The 18556-nt window shown below is 48.0% G+C and overlaps 1 pseudogene; it reads right to left on the bottom strand.

Moving 5' to 3' along the window:
- Nucleotides 1–379: 379 nt before the first annotated feature.
- LOC136488688 (chitinase 2-like) lies at nucleotides 380–7892 on the bottom strand (annotated as a pseudogene).
- Nucleotides 7893–18556: the final 10664 nt, after the last annotated feature.

Here is an 18556-nt window from a genome sequence, read left to right as displayed (position 1 = left end):
ATAAAGTTCGAGCAGCATATGAATCACGTACCAGAGTTTGTTGTATTAAAAAATTCATATTTTTCTATAGTGTTGGATAAATATTTACTTTTTGTATGAAAATTATAGTCCTCTGACCCGATTTCTAGCAATGCTCCTAGTGCTTCGCAAAACCCAAACACATGCGGTGGATAGACTGGTTTTCACTCTTATTAATACTGCACGCAAACAGCATGCTTATTACTGTTTATAAACTTGCATTTTTTCAGTCACCATTATTCTGGTCCTTAAATCAAGACCAACCTCTTTAATTAACCTGCAAGTAATTGTCGTTGACCTGAGAGAGGTTATTATTTATTTAGTGTGATCCCTTGTTAAGCTAGATGCCTAGATGCAGAGATCAGTGGTTGGCAATGATCTGCTGCGCCTCAGTCTCGTACTTGAAGCCGTAGCTGCTCTTCTTGGAGCTGTCCGCTGACCAGATGAACAGCCCGGGCAGCTTGTTCTGCGCTGCAGCTCCTTGGCCCCACTGATGCCCTGGTCTGGCGAGAGCAGTCCGGTGACGTCGCCGGTCTTGAAGCTGGCGAGGACCTTGCTGCCGGGGTAGTTCACCGACTGGTTGTCGTAGAACATGACGTACGTGGGCACGTCGGTGTTGGCGCCGTAGCCGTAGAACTGGAAGTTGACGTAGTCGATGACGCCGGAGTACTTGCGCCACAGCGGCTGGTAGTACTCCTGGACCACGGGGTCCTCGAACGGCGCGATGGAGGTGGCGATGTTGGGCATGTTGAACTTTTTATGATCATCAGAAGCATAGATCTAGCCGATAGAATGGTTCTATTCGAGATAAAAAACGCAGCACATCCTAATACATGTAGAACTGAGAGACAGAGAGGGAAAGGAGAATGGTAGTTGAACTTAACACCGTGGAGGGAGGTCTAGAAGTGTCGGCCATCTCGTTCGTCGGTGAAATCTGCGCACGGGCAGCGACGTTCAGGGAAGAGGTCGATGAAGCTTGTCGACGTCGAGCGGGGCGACGCGGCTGGTGGCTTCCCGTCACTTAGCTGCGCCCCTCTAGATCGGATTAGGGTTTAGGTATCGGTGGGGAGCTCGGCTTAGGCGAACCTCGTGACGTACTTGAGCCGCCGGCCCCACCTCTATTTATTGCGCAGTGTGACAAGAGCCCTCCAGCCATAATGGGCTAGGCGCCCCCGATCAGGGCGTGGATCAAAGGCCCAACTGGGCCTATTGGGCCCAGTTTGGGATTAGAGATCAATCTAATAATCTCTCTCTTGATCTCCTACCATCTTTCAATTCCATATCATTTACTTTTGTTCATTCCATTACAGATTAGCGCATAGAGCATGTTTCATCGTCACGATCAATTGCCGATAGATTTAACAGCTACAACACACCACTCTATTCTGAAATAGATACTTAACTTTGGGCCTTCTTTTGTTCAGGAATTATAGGCTTTCTCTTAAATCCATGCCGGCTACATGTTCTCCGAACACGTTGGGTGGTAAGCCTTTTGTAAGCGGATCCACGAGCATCTTTTCGATACTTATATGCTCAAGACTTATGACATGATCCCAGACTTTATCTTTCACAACATAATACTTTATGTCAATATGTTTGGCCGCACCACTTGACTTATTGTTGTGAGCATACTGTACTGCCGGATTATTATCACAGTATAACTTAAGTGGTCTATAAATATCGTCAACCACCTTCAAACCGGGTATGAACTTCTTTAGCAAGTTCACCTATCCCGTTGCCTCATAACACGCTACAAACTCGGCATACATTGTGGACTGATATAGTGACGGTTTGCTTTGAGCTTTTCCATTGAAATAGCTCCCCCTGCGAGAGTGAATACATATCCAGACGTGGATTTTCTATCATCTCCCGCATAATCAGAATCAGAATATCCCACTATATGGAGTGAATCTAATCTTTTATACGTCATCATGAGGCTTTTCGTTCCTTGCAAATAACGTAAGACTTTCTTTACCAATTTCCAGTGTTCTGTTCTAGGATTGCTCTGGAATCTGTCAAGTAACCTGGTAACAAATGCCAAGTCAGGGTGCGTACATACTTGAGCATAATTCAAGCTTCCAACAACTGAAGCATATAGAACCGCTTTCATTTGATCGATCTCATATTGGTTCCTGGGGCATTGAAAATCTCCATATCTGTCGCCCTTGACTATAGGAGCAGGTGAGGGACTATATTTGTGCATACTGAATTTCTTTAAGATATTTTCTATGTATGCTCTTTGTGACAATCCTAATACCCCTTTACTTCTATCTCGGTGAATCTCGACCCCTAGAACGAACGAAGCTTCACCAAGATATTTCATACCAAATTTTGAGGATAAAAACTTCTTTGTCTCCAGCACTGACATCACTACTAGCAAGTAAGATATTATCCACATATAGGACAAGGAAGATAAACTTATCATTCTTAAACTTTACATAGACACAATTGTACTCTGCATTCTCTTTAAACCCAAAATTCCTTATTGTCTGATCAAACTTCAAGTACCAGTGTCTTGAAGCTTGTTTTAATCCATAAATGGATTTCTTTAGGCGGCATCCCATTCGTTCTTTTCCTTCCATGATAAAACCTTTCGGTTGTGCCATGTAAACACTTTCCTCCAAGTCCCCGTTGAGAAATGTCGTCTTTACATCCTATCTGATGTAATTCTAAATCGTAATGTGCCACTAATGCCATTATGATTTTGAAGGAATCCTTACATGAGACTGGAGAAAAGGTCTCATTGTAATCAATCCCTTCTCTTTGCGTAAAGCCTTTTGCCACAAGTCACGCTTTATATCTCTATATATTCCCTTGAAAGTCAAGTTTTATTTTGTAGACCCATTTACAGCCTACTGTTTTGGCTCTTTTAGAAATTATTTCCAAGTCCCAAACTTTATTGGCATTCATAGATTTCATTTCATCTTCCATGGCCTCAAGCCACTTTGATGAATGATCACTTCTCATGGCTTCTTTAAATGAGGTGGGATCATCCTCCTATTTGAAATTCCTCAGTAGTTGTATACTTTATAGTCAGCAGGAATAGCTGATTTTCTAACTCTTTGAGACCTTCTAGGGGCCTCCACATTTGGCATATCTTCTATTTGAGGCTGTTGTTACTCCCTCTCATGTGTGGCAATAGGTTCTACAGGATCCTGAAGAACAGGTTCCTCATCATCATTCATTGTTACCACAGGCGGAAATAACAACAGGTGCTAGCACCACAGTATCTTGCACTATCGGTGCAACGACAGCAGGTAGTGAGAAAAATGGCTCATGAATCATCGGAGTGGGCGCATACACCCGCTTCTCTTCAAGGTCAATTTCTCGAGCTACCATGCTCCCCCTCATCATTTCATCCTCTAGGAAGACAGCGTGTGTCTATTTCCACAAACTTTGTATGTCTGTCTGGACAGTACAAATGAAAAACTTTTGACTTTTCTAGGGTAGCCAATGAAATGGCAACTTACTGTTTTGGGTCTAGCTTCCCAATGTTTGGGTTAAATACTTTAGCCTCTGCAAAACTCCCCCACACACGTAAGTGGTTTAGTGAGGGTACTCTTCTAGTCCACAACTCATACGGTGTTTTGGACACCGACTTACTTGGTACTCTATTGAGAATATGAATGGCGGTTTTTAACGTCTCCATCCACAGGTTCAATAGTAAGGTGGAGTAACTTATCATACTGCGCACCATATCCATCAGGGTACGATTCCATCTTTCAGCTACTCCATTCTGCTGAGGTTCGCCCGGTGTAGAATACTAGGCTACTATGCCATTCTCCTGTAAGAACCTTGTAAAAGGTCTAGGAACTTGGCCATATGGGGTATGCCGACCGTAGTACTCCCCCCCATGGTCAGACCTGACTATCTTAATCTTTAAATTGTATTGGTTTTCAACTTCTGCCTTAAATATCTTAAATTTATCCAATGCTTCTGTTCGTTCTTTGATTGGATAAATGTAGCCATAACGGGAGTAATCATCTGTGAATGTTATGAATGAATCATAACTATCCACACTCTTTACAGAAAATGGACCATAGATGTCTGTGTGAATAATCTGTAAAATTCCTGCACTTCATTTGGCATCTTTCTTAATTTTCTTTACATACTTTCCTTTTATGCATTCTCTACATTGTTCTAAATCTGAGAACTCTAATGGAGGAAGAATATCATTCTTAACTAGTCTTTCTATTCTCCCCCTCGAAATATGGCCTAAACGATAGTGCCATAATTTCGACAACGCATCGTGAGCTCTCTTTCGTTTTCTATTTACATCCACAGATGAGGATACATTCTCATGGTCGCACGCAACATTCCCATCATCGCATACAACATTCAGATCATCATGTAGTGATGACAAATAAAGCTCATTTTGTAAGATAGCAAGACCAACACATGCATTATTAAATGTTATCTTACATTTGCCATTTCCAAAATGGCAATCATATCCATCATTGTCCAAGCATGAAATACTAATTAAGTTTCTCTATAAAGAGGGAACATAAAGTACATCTCTAAGTAAAAGTGTAAAACCATCAGCAAGCTCTAGAGAAAGATCGCCAACGGCTTCAACATCTGCTCGGACATAGAGAAAGATCGCCAACTTTAACGTGTCTTTCTCTTCTTTGCGCAGTCCTCGTCGAACGGAATCCCTATAAAGAATTAGCAATATGAACAGTTGCACCTGAGCCAATCCACCAAGTAGATTTCGAATACTGTACATACAGGGATTCATTTATGAACGTAATAATGTTCTCACCTTTCTTTGCCATGATCATCTTTAAGTAATCGGGACAATCTTTCTTATAATGTCCCGTCTTCTTGCAATAGAGACACTGGTCTTTCTCTACTGTGAACTTGTTCTGCTGAGGCTGATGTAGCATGGGACCTTTTCCCTTTGACTTTGAGGAGGAGTTAGCATTAGTATTCTTTTTCTTGTTGTCTTTCAGATAATTGATAGTGCCACCATTGGCAGCTTTCATTCTCTCTTCCTCTTGCACACACATAGCCATGAGCCTCTCTAAGTCCCACTTCTCGGGCTGTATGTTATAGTTGACAACAAAAGTGTCAAACTCCTTTAGCAAGGAAGCAAAAATTAGATAGATAAGGAACTCTTCCTTGAGAGCTAGATCCATTGGTTTTGGCTTGGATGCCAAATTGCTCATCCTTTGTATGTGCTCTCTTATGCCACCATTTCTAGAGTACCTCTCTGTCACCAGCTGCTTCATCAGCTGGGTAGCATATGTCTTTGAGGAGCCAGTGAACTGACTCTTTATTCTATCGAGGTACTCAGTGACGGTGTCACACTCTAGGATTGAGCCCACAATTACAGGTTCAATCGTGTTCTTTATCACAGCCATAGATTTCTTGTTGGCAGTGACCTATTTCCTATGCTAAAGGTCATAGGACATCTTGGGATGCAAAATCCCTCTCTCTAGTTGCCCAAGTGGCATCAGCCTCATTTGTCTCCCTCACCGGTGCCATAGGCTCAGTGGGACACGGTGAGGTGGCTACCCAGTCCACCTCAGCCAAGATGAAAGCTAGGTCAATCTTTTTCTTCTACTCCATGTAGTTGTCACCTTTGAGAGTGGGGATCTCTTTGATACAACCCATCAAGTTGTATCCGCCTGAAAACATAATTCATATAGAGTGAGAACATAAACATAATAATAACAATTGCATGCCTAAGTTCCAACGTTGGTCAAAATTAAAACATACAATTGTCCTCTACACTAATTCTACATCTCCGTTGGGCAGAAATAGAATTAATGCATGACAAAACTCATCATAATATTGCCATTAATCAATGTTGGTCAGAATAATAACAATATTATAATAAGCTAAAAACATATCCATTTTTCAAAATTAAATTCTCCCGTTGGTTCGAATTTAATAATGAAAATAACAACTTTAAAATACACAGCGGAAAAAGTGAACTCATTTTCTTGAATTTTACCCACACAAAATATTCATTTTTCTAATTTCTTTTGAGCCATTTTCTATTTTTCAATTTTACTGAAAAGGAAAAAAAGGAAAATTGGGCTCCCTCTTTACTACTATTGGGCCCGAAGACGGCAATTCGGCTCGGCCCACTAGCCCTTCATGGCTCCCGGTCGCACCCAGGCCGCAACATGGGCCTAGGCCAGCAAAGTGTCATGGCCGCTGCGCTCCTACCTAGGCCACGAAATGGCCCGCTCGATCTGAGCCGTCCGCGCCGATCCAACAGCTGAGTGGCGTTATCGGTTAAACAAAACCCCCTTCGGCTAGCGCTGGGCAAAACCATAGCGCCATTCCTTCCCTCCCAGTTCTCTCTCTCACTCAGCCGAGCGAGCCCGAGCGAAGAGCAGGCAACAACAAGAGCGAGCAGGGCCTCGACGCCATCGCCGGCCCCCTCGCCGGCGTGTGTGCTCCCTAGCAGGGTGAGCGCGCCGCCAGTCGAGCGGCCTGGCCACGACGCCTCCTTGGCCAGAGCCCGGTGAGCAGTAGCCCCCCAGCTCGGCCTTGTTCTCCCCACACTGCCGGTGAGCTGCACTACGGCGGTGTCAGCAGTGGTCGAAGGCAAGCCTCCCCTTCCCCTTCTTCCCCTACTGATTTGGGTCTGGTTTGTTCTTCTTCGGATTCAACCGATTGGGGATCTAGGGTTAGGGTTTCGGGTTAGAGTTAGGGATTCACTCTGTTCTTCTTCTTCCCTGAATTGATTACGGGTTTAGGGTTCAGTTTCGAGTAGACTTGAAGCCGAGCCCTCCTTCTATTCTTTCTTTCACCCAGTTAGGGTTAGGGTTCGGTGACCCTCTTCTTTTCTCAGATCCGAAACGGAATCTACTCTATGTTTAATCGTTCACCAATTCTAGATCTAAAACCCTAGAAACCTGGCTCTGGTACCATTGTTGAACTTTCTAGGATCATTAGGAGCATAGATCTAGCCGATAGAATGGTTCTATTCAGGATAAAAGACGCAGCAGATCCTAATACATGTAGAACTAGAGAGACAGAGAGGGAAAGGAGAAGGTGTCGAACCTAACACCGTGGAGGGAGGTCTAGATGCAGTCGACCATCTCATTCGTCGGTGAAGTCTGCGCATGGACAACGACGTTCAGGGAAGAGGTCGATGAAGCCATCGACGTCGGTGGAGCAGGGTGGCGTGGCTAGTGGCTTCCCATCACTGGCTGTGCCCCTCTAGATCGAATTAGGGTTTAGGTGTCAGTTGGGAGCTTGGCTCAGGCGAACCTCGTGACTTGAGCCTGCTGGCCCCCACCTCTATTTATTGCGCAGTGTGACAGGAGCCCTCTAGCCATAGTGGGCTGGGTGCCCCCGATCATTGTGCAGATCAAAGGCCCAACTAGGCCATTGAGCCTAGTTTGGAATTAGAGATCAATCTAACAGGGGATGCTCTACTCGAGCTACATCAGGAGGCAGCCGATGCACTCGACGAAGAACGTGTCCACATCGGTGCCTGTCAGCGAACGTGCTCGTAGTTCGCAGTCCATGCCGTCTAGCCTGTATGTGTTGATGATGCCTGTGAGCGATGCCATGGCATTGGCCACCCACGAGTCGATGGAGGTCAGGGGTGAAGAAGACCTTGACTGATCACCTACACACTATCGCCACCAAGCCCCTGCCATGATGGCGAATGTTGGGGTGCGCGGCCTTGATTGCGGCCATAGTGGTGGGGGACAGGTTGCCCATGTCCCTAGAATGGGCTGAACACGCCAGTTGGTCATCACTGGCTTGGGATGCTGCCCCACAGGCGTGTAGTCAATGGGCAAGGGGAGGATGAAGTGGAAGTTGACGAAGGCGTTGATGGGCACATCGGAGAACTGCACGCTGGTGGACTATGTGCCAATGTACTCATGGAACAGGTAGCTATTCATCTTGGCTAACACATTGGACCACTGTTTGTATCTCTTTCCAAGCAATTAAGGGGTTGTTTGGTATGGCTCCCGGGTGCCAAACAGGTTAGAAGGAACTAGCTCCGACTGAAAGAGTCATGTGATTTGCGCTTTCACATGCCAGGAGCGTCGGTTGGAGCCAAAAAATCGAGCTTCCATTGGCTCCTTATCAGGAGCACGTGGGCCCATGGCGTATTTGGTCATGGATGCCCTTGCCTTCTTCCATGCACGCATGCATGGAGCAACGTTGGCCTGGGGAGGAGCAGATGCGGCGCGGCGTTGGCCTTCGTGGCCACGGGTGCGTGCGCCATGCTGATCGTGCGTGCTTGAGCTCCACTGGCCAGCCGCTTGTGGCTCGGTCCTTTGTCTCTTGCGGCGTGGGGAGGCGGAGGTGTGGGGAAGAGGAACAGGAGGCCACGGGACATAGTAACAAGAGGATAAGGCAGAGAGTAGCGTGAGGATAAGTGAAACGACCCCAATTTCCACAAAGGGAAATCTATAGCATCGAAGTGTAATAAGATCATTGTAGATCATATTACCCAAATTCTAGTTGAATATCACATCCATACAATGATAATATCAGAGTACAAGTAGTGCGGAATTACATAATTTATTACATCACCGCATTGGCGGGATCAAAAGTAGCATTCATTCAGAACAGCTTGAAGATAAGATCGCCAAACTCGAGCATAGGCACGAACCCCTCATCCGTCAAACTCCTCGGAGCTATACTCCTCAGCAGAACCTGTGTGCCAAAATTTATCAGTACGATTTGTACTAGCCACTCCCAACCCTATGAGCATTGCTTTGTGAAAATTGGATGCAAGTTGGGTATAAGCAAAATGAACCTATAAGGCTGGGGTTTCCTATGCATTTAGCATATCAGTAAACAATAATATTTTGTCAAGTTTTAACACCAATCCCACACACATTCCACTCCATTCCCTTTTCTGAGCTAGGTTTCGATCCTGGGATCGACATACCACCATCTCCATACCATCACCATACCATACCATCGCTCAGTCGACAGGCCAACTCCCTCTCGGCACTGTCTCAAGGCCCGTAGCCCCTGGCTATGTCCGACACTCTCTCACGGGGGAAGAAGAGAAGGACTCATCTCACTATCTAGTTTAAGCAAATCCCAGGAAAGGACCATAGACGACAAGTCGGCACATGTATCGATCGATCAACCATACACTCTGCAGAGGTTTTACATAACCACAAGATCCGCCTTCCTCGCTGACCGTCGTCAACTAGGCTGATTCCGGCCGCTTGCTAGCCTAGGATAATGCCACTCTACCATTCAGCCCTGGTTCACCCCAAGTCAAGTCTGGGGTGGCTGAAACTGTGAGTCATGAGCCGGGTCCACAAGGTCTCCATGAAGTCTCGGAAGGGTGTGGGGGGAAATCCTCCGCGCCCCGTACCTCCTTACACTATTCGCTATCAACCTAGCAGTAGTGGCAATATCCTACCAAGTAGTCCAGCCGTCCCGCACCATATAGAGCGAGTGGTACGTAAGGCTTCCTGGTGAATCTGAGTACTAGTAAGTCCTTAGGGATGACCAAGCCAGAATGTCTCCACCGGGGTTTCCATTTACCGTGCCACCACAGCACCTCCATCCCGGGCTCCACCCATCACAGTTTCACACCCAGGTCCACCTCATATACCATCTACCCACCACAGGTATCCATTTCTAGGGGTGCCCAGGTAGCATCCCTTAGCAAGACTTGCCCTAGGCTTGTCGTATACTCCAACTTGGTCGACACAACCCTCACCCTCCACACACCCAAGTCACACACGCAACACTCTCCCCATAGTCCAGGTAACACCAGTTTCCACCACGCATGTAGTATAAGCGTAGTAGAAGTATAAGTAATGAAATATATAGCAGTAAGCGTGTGTCTAGCCTAATAGCTGGGTATGCAGGGGTAAGGTTGCGTCAAGGTAAAGGCTTTCAAGCAAGCATACTACCAAGCAAGTCCTAGCATAGTATAATTGTAGCAGTAAAGTAAAGCGATAGCAGTTCTAAGTTAGCCATGCATAATAGGTGCTATGAGATTGGGTGGGATGTGGCACCTTCAGTGTAGTCGTCTCCGTTCTCCTCACGGTACTCACGGTCCTCGTCCGTCAGGTTCTCCTCCGAGTCTGCATCGTTTGCATTATAGTCGCGTTAGCGACGTCTATAGAATAGCACAAAGAAGCAATGAAAATTCAAAAGAGCCAAATGCACTCAAACATGGGTTCATTGCATAGAGCTTGATTTTAGATGAATTTTGGTCCTGGTTTTGTATTTTCCCGAGGTCGTATGAGTTAGTTATGAATTTCCGAAGTTTAAATCTATTTCTGAAATTGCAAAAAGGCTGAAGTAATCCTGGGCTGACACGTGTCATGCTGTGGTTGGTCCACGTGGCTTGCTGTCATCAGCATGACATCAGCATGATGTCATCGTCTCGGTTCCGAGCTGATAGGTGGGTCCAGGGGCTCTTGGGTCGCAGACATGTGGGTCCCTTGTGACGGTATCATGACGTCAGCATCTGACGTGTGGGTCCAGCGTGTCTGTGCTGCTGACATGTGGGGCCAGGTCAACGATCAACATTGACCAGTCAACGGTCAATACAGGCCGGGTCTGAACTGGGCCGGTTGGGCTTCGGGTTGGGCCGGTCTGGGCCAGGCCGGGCCGAACACGTGGCACGCTGTGACGCTGCCACGTCACGGCCATGGGCTCTTATTGGGCTTCGTCCGCAGCACAGCTCACACCGTGTGGCTCACGGTGGACCAGCGCTCTTGGTCCATGGTCCTAAGGCAGGGTCCATGGTGGATCAAGTCCACCGTCATTTCTCCTCAGCTCGGCTCATGTGCACCGGGTGCAGGGCTGCGCTACTCACCTTGCCCCTTTTCCTCTGTTTCTTCCATGGCGCGCTCCTGCCGGCAACGTGATCACCGGCGAGCTCCCGCAACAGCTCAGGCCTCCAATTGAGGTGGGGAAAAGCCTCCCTTTGCCATGGCGACTACAGTGGTGGAGTCCAGGCGATGGATGGTGCATCCTAAGTCACTGGTCATGGTGAACGGCGGCTCGAGCACAACCGGCGTGCGGGAATGGCGCGGGTGCAGCGGCATTGGCCGGCTCTGTGGTGCGCATGGGCGTCACAATGCACCAGCGGGCATGTTGGGTAGGTCGAGGGGTCCTCCAGGGCCTCTGGTGGCTTTGGCCATGGCGGACGGCCTTCCGATCATGTCGGCGGCGTCGGTGTGGTGGCTATGGCCTCGGAGGGCGTCACAGTGGGGCGTGTAGGCTCCTACGGATTCGTGTGGACGCGGCGAGGGCGTCCAGAGCTCAGGGCAGGACTTCCAGTTTCTAGGTGGTTGGTTGGGTCTTCCCGATGGCCACGGCGACATGGTGACGACGGCGAGGCGCGCGGGTCACTACAGGGTTCCAGCGGGGTGGTCACGGCGTGCGCGTGAGTTACCCGTGGCTTCAGCGAACGGAACGGGCGAGTCAAGGAGGCGCCAGGCGCTCCCGGCGGTACTGGCCATGGTGGTCGGTGCTTGGACCAGTGGTCTGGTGCTCGGACCAGTGGTCGGGTGCTCGGACTGGTGGTTGGGTGCTCGGACTGGTGGTTTGGTGCTCGGACCGGTGGTCGGGTGCTCGGACCAGTGGTCTAGTGCTCGGAGGTGGTCTGGTGCTCAGAGGTGGTGGCTGCGTCATGGCGGCGGCGTTGCAAGCGCGGCATGTGTGCTCAGCTACGGCGTCCAGGGAACCTAGAGAGGCCTACAGCGTCCAAGGGCTCGGGGATGGTCACGGTCAACGTGAGTGTGCTGTGCTGGTGTGCCTAGAGGCTGGGGATGGCCTTGGCCTACGCGCTCACGGTATGGAGCGCCATGGCCGGAGTAGCAAGGTCCAGTGGTGAGCAGGGAATGAACCGGGGCTCACCGTGGGTGCGGCGCAAGGGGACAGGGTCATGTCCCGGGCGTGACCCCCTGGCCCGCCACTGCCACAGTTGTCGGGCGCCGGTCGCGTAGGCGGTTGAGGCGTAGGTGAGGAAGACAACACTGTAGACGGGGGGGGGGGGGTGCGACTGACATGCGGGGTCCAGCGGGCAGTGGCTGCGAGCGAGGCAGACGGGTGCGTGAGCGTGGGCGATGCGCTGGGCCGGCTCGTGGGCTGCGTACGTGCGCGCCGGTGCAAGGTGGGCGCGATTAGGCTGGCTGGGCCACGAAGCCGAGCAGCCTGGGCTGCGATGCCTTCTTCCTCGTTTCCTTTTTCTGTTTTTCATTTCATCTCTTTTGTTTGAATTCGAATTTGGTTCTAAAATTTGAATTCCAAATTGGTGCACCTAATTTATTGGAGTTGTTAAGCATATCATAACTCAAATGGAAATCCAAATCACATTCAATGTATGCAACACTTATTTGTTAGAATTTAAATAAACACAATTAACTAATGACATGCCATGCTTATGTGTTAACTTGGGTTGGGGTTAGACCTAATGCATTTCTTAGGTTGGGTTACTATACATGACACTCATCATCACATGGAAGTTTTTAAGAAAAAAATTTGTAGTTGGTATTTTCAGTGTGTGGATTTTTGGGTTGTTACAGTCCTATCCCCTTAACAGAATCTTGTCCCCAAGATTAAAGCGTAACGTACTCTTCGAAGAGGTAAGGATATCATAGCCGGAGGTCAGACTCTTTTTCCCATGTTGCTTCTCTCTCTGTGTGATTGCTCCATTGGATCTTGCACATAGGGATAGTCTTGCTACGGGTCTCTTTGGTATCTCTGTCCAGAATTCTGATAGGATGTTCTTTATACTCAAGTGTATCTTGAATGTCAAGTGTATCAGTTGGAACTACTTCATCGGGCACTCTCAAACACTTGCGTAGCTATGAGACATGGAATATGGAGTGTACACCCATCAATTCCTTGGGTAGCTCAAGTTTGTAGGCGAGCTTTCCAATCCTCTTGCAAATCTTGTATGGGCCAACAAATCTTGGGGCAAGCTTTCCTTTCACATGGAATCTGACAGTTCCACGTAGCGGGGATACCTTGAGATAGACGAAGTCTCCCACATTGAACTCAAGTTCTCTTCTCCTTTTGTCGGCATAGCTCTTGTATTGACTTTGAGCAATTTTTAAATTCTCCTTCACTTGTGCAACTCCTTCTTCTGCATCTTGAATCTTAGCGGAGTCAAAGAATGATCTTTCTCCCGGTTGGGACCACATCAAAGGTGTCTTACAAGGTCTGCCATATAGAGCTTCAAATGGCGACATCTTGATACTAGCTTGGTAGCTGTTGTTGTAAGAGAACTCTGCATAAGGTAGGCATTTCTCCCAATCAGAGCCATAATTCAGTACACTAGCGCGAAGCATGTCTTCTAAGATCTGATTTACTCGTTCTGTCTGTCCATCTGTCTGTGGGTGATAAGCGTTACTGAAATCAAGTTTGGTTCCAATAGACTTGTGCAGAGCTTCCCAGAATCGGGACACAAACTGAGGACCACGATCAGATACAATGCTAGAGGGAGCTCCATGTAGTCTGAGAATATGCTCAACATATAGATCCGCTAATTTTTCGGCATTGGTCTTGGTCTTTACTGGTACAAAGTGAGCAATCTTGGTCAAACGATCAACAATCACCCAGATAGAATCATTGCCTTTCTGTGAACGGGGCAATCCAACTATGAAATCCATGGATATGTTCTCCCATTTCCACTCGGGTACGTCAAGAGGCTTTAGCAATCCCGCAGGCCTTTGATGTTCAGCCTTGACTCTGTTGCAGGTGTCACAACGTGCCACATGTCCTGTAATGTCTGTCTTCATGCCTTTCCACCAGAAGTGTTTCTTTAGGTCTTGGTACATCTTTGACCCTCTAGGGTGAATACAGTATTTGGAATCATGAGCTTCCGACAGAATCTCCCCTCGTAGTACTAGGTCAGATGGAACACAGATTCTGTTCTTGAACCAGATAGTTCCTTGTTCATCTTCCTGGTGGTTGGTCTTGTAGCCTAGTTTCATCAGACCACGGAGATACTCAATCTCTTCACAACTTTTCTGAGCTTGACGGATGCGATCTATGAGATCATACTGTATGCAGAGCTCATTCAACAAGTCATGCGGTAGTATCTCAAGTTGGAAATCATCAATCTCTTCTTTGAGCTCAGGTGGTATGGATTCAGTGATCAAGGTATGATAGTAACTCTTGCGACTAAGAGCATCTACGACTACATTAGCTTTTCCCGGATGATAGTGAATTTCCAGGTCATAGTCCTTCATCAACTCAAGCCATCGGCGTTGCCTCATATTCAAATCTTCTTGAGTGAAAAAGTACTTCAAGCTCTTGTGATCGGTGTAGATGTCACACTTGTTGCCTATCAAGTAGTGTCTCCAGATCTTCAAGGCATGCACAACTGCTGCTAATTCCAGATCATGGGTTGGGTAACGGTTCTCGTGTTCTTTCAACTGTCGAGAAGCATAAGCTATCACTCTTCCATCTTGCATCAACACACAACCGAGTCCTTGACGAGATGCATCACAATAGACCACGAAATCTTTGCTGATATCAGGCAATGATAGCACAGGAGTTGTGGTAAGCTTCAGTTTCAGTTCCTGGAAGCTTTGCTCGCACGCGGGCGTCCATTCAAACTCCTTAGTCTTTTTCAGAAGATTGGTCATTGGACGGGCTATCTTGGAGAAGTTTTCGATGAATCGGCGATAATATCCAGCCAATCCCAAGAAACTTCTAACTTCTGTCACATTGCGGGGTTGATCCCATTCTTTCACAGCTTCAATCTTGGCTAGATCAACTGCGACACCCTTAGCTGATAGTACGTGGCCTAAGAAGGCAACTTCCTGTAGCCAAAACTCATATTTACTGAACTTTGCATATAGCTGATGTTGGGCTAGTTTCTCAAGCACGGTTCTCAGATGATGTTCATGTTCTTCAGCAGTGGTTGAGTAGACAAGGATGTCATCAATGAATACCACCACGAACTTATCCAGTTCATCCATGAAAACTTTATTCATCATGTTCATGAAGTATGCGGGAGCATTCGTGAGTCCAAAGGACACCACAGTGAACTCAAACTAACCATACCTAGTCACAAAAGCTGTCTTCGGGATGTCACTCTCTCGAATCTTCATCTGATGATAGCCGGATCTGAGGTCAATCTTGGAGAAATACTTGGCACCTCGAAGCTGATCAAGCAGATCATCAATCATTGGCAGGGGGTACTTGTTCTTGATGCTGACTGCGTTCAAGTTCCAGTAATCAATGCACATTCTCATCGAGCCATCCTTCTTCTTAACAAACAGAACCGGGGATCCCCAGGGTGAAGCACTGGGTCTGATATATCCCTTTGAGATCAGCTCATCAAGCTGTTTCTTGAGCTCAGTTAGTTCATCAACTGACATACGATAGGGTCTCTTGGCAATGGGTCCTGTTCCCGGCAAAAGATCAATGATGAACTCTACATCACGGTCTGGTGGCATTCCCGGCAATTCTTTAGGGAATACATCGGGATAGTCTCTGACCACAGGCACATCATGAACTGTCTTCTCCTCTTTCTGTGATTCTGAACTCGCTTTAAGGGCACACAAGATTGAGGTGGACTTTCCGGACTAGGGTTCACATCTAATGATTTGGCCTGATGGGTGGGTCACTTGGACATATCTAGGTGAACATGATATGATACCTTGGTGAATGGTTAACCAATCCATACCTAAGATGACATCAAGGTTGGTGGAAGGTAATAGGGTTAGGTCGGCTTTAAAGATAAGACCCTCAATGGTAAGACTCACTCCCTTACAGATGTGGGTGCATTTTAGGTCTCCTAAAGGTGAGCTAGTGATGATAGGATCTTCACGTGGGGTTACAGATAGGTCATGATCTCGTGCAAAATTGGATGATATGTAAGAGCAAGTTGCTCCAGAGTCAAATAGAACTGATGCAGTATTGCCATTAACTAAAAACATACTGTACACAACGTCAGGGGCAGCTCGTGCTTCCTCGGCGTCCAGATGGTTGAGACATCCACGAGTAGCTGATCCCTTGAACTGAGACTTCTGTGCAGCTGAGTTCTGAGGGCACTCAGCGGCTTTGTGACCTGGTTGGCCACAAGCAAAGCAGGTGAAAGGCGTACCGCCTGTAGGGGTTGGCGCGGGTGCCTTCCAGTTTCCAGTGCTTGGTGCGGAGTGGTTCTGTGCTGGGCATTCATTCGCTGTGCGGGGACGGTTGAAACGGTCCTGACTATTGCGGTCCTGAGCATAATGGTCCCGGGTGTAACGGTCCTGAGCAGGGCGGGAGTATTTGGTGGTGTAGCCTCCACTTCCCCTACTCGATCCAGGGTTGTCATCCCTGTTATGGCGAGAGCGTTCCCTGGATGGTGCATCTCTGCGGAACCTCTTGCGATCACAACCACGGAGAGACTCCTCAGGCTTGCGTTTCCTATCCCTATACTCTTCTCCAGCTTCAGCACGGTCCTTCTCAATCTGGATGCAGCGATCCACCAGAGCACGCAATGTGTTGCTCTCAATACCGCCAAACTTCAGCTTGATGTGCGGGTTAAGTCCCTTGCAGTAATAGTACAACTTCTCCTTCTCAGAGTTCACAACATAAGAAGGTGCATAGCGCAGAAGGTTGGTGAAACGAGTAGTGTACTCAGTCACCCTATCCTTTCCCATCTTGATGTTGCGGAACTCCTCGGCTTTGGCCTCCATGATACCCTTGGGAATGTGATACTCAGTGAATGCTTCAGCGAACTCATCCCACGAGATGTGGGCAGGGTCCTCATGGGAATCACTAAAACTGTCCCACCAGGTGCGTGCTGCACCTGTGAGCTGGTGTGCGGCTGCTCCAACACACTCACTGTCGGTGAAAGTAGTGAGGTCAAGCTTCTTCTCCATCTCCTTGAGCCAGTCATCGGCTACAAGTGGGTCAGGGTCGGTGCCATCATAGGTAGGTGGCCTTAGCTTCAGAAATCCTTCTAGCTTCCTTTGGAAGTCATACTACTGACCTCCCTGGCGATGGTTTACTCCTTCAACAAGAGCTGCAAGAAGCTGGGTCTGTTGTGCCATCACTTCTGCCAGGTTCGGTGGTGGTGGTGGAGGAATGTTCTCCTCAGGCGGCGGAGTATTCTCCAGGTGGAAGGGTATCCCTTCGCATCCACGGCCACGGCCACGACCACGACCACGGTTGTTGCCACCACATCCCCCATTGGGTTCAACTGGTTCAGGGGTGGGCGCACGTCCTCGATTCATTAGGCGATTAGAACGGCGGTTCGGCATCTACAACATGGATCATAGAGAGTTTAGTGCTTGTGCCATAAGTGCTTATAGTTCAATATGATTACATGATTTTGACAATTTAAAGAAAAACATTTATGCTATCCAACACTCATTACAAAAGAAGCAATAAGATTCATAAAGATGCAATAAGATCCGAAACATTCATTACATGGTTTTTAATTACATAGCATCATCTCCAGTAGCTACACTTGAAGACGTGCGAGAATCGTTCTACTCATAGTGTCTCATAATACATCTCATAAGGGGTACATTATGGGGTACAACTTATGGAAGCTACTGACATGACTCATGACCACGCAGGGTCATCTACTCTAACTCATACACCGTGGCTGGGATACGACTATTCTTGATCTCGATCTCCTCGTCAGACTTGTGAAGTCGGGACACGTACTTCAAAGCCTCGACGAGCTCCTCAGTAGGCTTGGCTCCAGGTAGGGTAGGGCAGGCGTCTAGGTTGAGGCGAGTCGGGGCTAACTCAAACTCCTCTATCCTAGGCTTTGTCTTACTATGAACCTCCTTGGGTAGCTGATCCCACATACCCTTCATCTCCCTGAGGTGCTTCCTGTCAGACTTCTACCAAGCCTGCCATGTCCTCTCACACTTGTCCTATAGGTACTCGGTCTGCCTGAGTGCCTCGATCAGGTGACCCTGGTTGCGAATGGCCTTCTTCCTGAACTCCTCTAGCTCCTAAGTCAGGGTCTTGTTCCGAGATTGGATCTTCAGCATATCAATCCCCTTGGATCTCTCTCTGTCTCCTCTGCAGTTGAACTCAGCCTTCTTGTCGTCCAACTCACTCTGCAACTCCAAGACCTTGCTATCGAGGTAGCAATTCCTATTGCCTAGGTCGGCTGCTTTGTCCTGTAAGTCAGCGACCTTGGCTCTATGGTCCTCCTCACGACGGTTGAGCTCGTCCTGTAGCTTGGCAACTGTCTCTAGTAGACTAGCTCGCTCCTGTGCTCCCTACGAGTCTCGCTCCTGGTACTCCCACCGGAGGGCCTGGTCCTGACGTCTCCTCTGCTCTAGCTGGGTCACATACCTGTCCTGCTCTAGTAGGTGGATAGCTGAGACACGAAGGCATCTATCTTTTTCGGCAAGGATAACTGTGCCTGCTGCGAAACTCTGCTCACTAGGGGTAAGGCTGAGGTCAAGGGCATGGGGAAGTAGACGGAACTCTGTCATCTTCAGGTGCTCGTAGTAGTCCCTCATCACTCGGCAAAGTGCCTTGTGTGAGATAGCTCGCAGTCCCTCCTCGACTATGTCTTCTATAGTCAACTCGGTGAAAGCTGGGACAGAAGGTAAGGTAGTGCTAGCTGGGAACTGATGAGTACAGGCCCGATCTTCCGAGA

The sequence above is a fragment of the Miscanthus floridulus genome, chromosome 10 (genome assembly GCF_019320115.1).
Source record: "Miscanthus floridulus cultivar M001 chromosome 10, ASM1932011v1, whole genome shotgun sequence".
NCBI lineage: Eukaryota > Viridiplantae > Streptophyta > Magnoliopsida > Poales > Poaceae > Miscanthus > Miscanthus floridulus.
The sequence above is the reverse complement of the archived record's forward strand: the minus strand, read 5'-3'. Positions and strand labels throughout refer to the sequence as shown.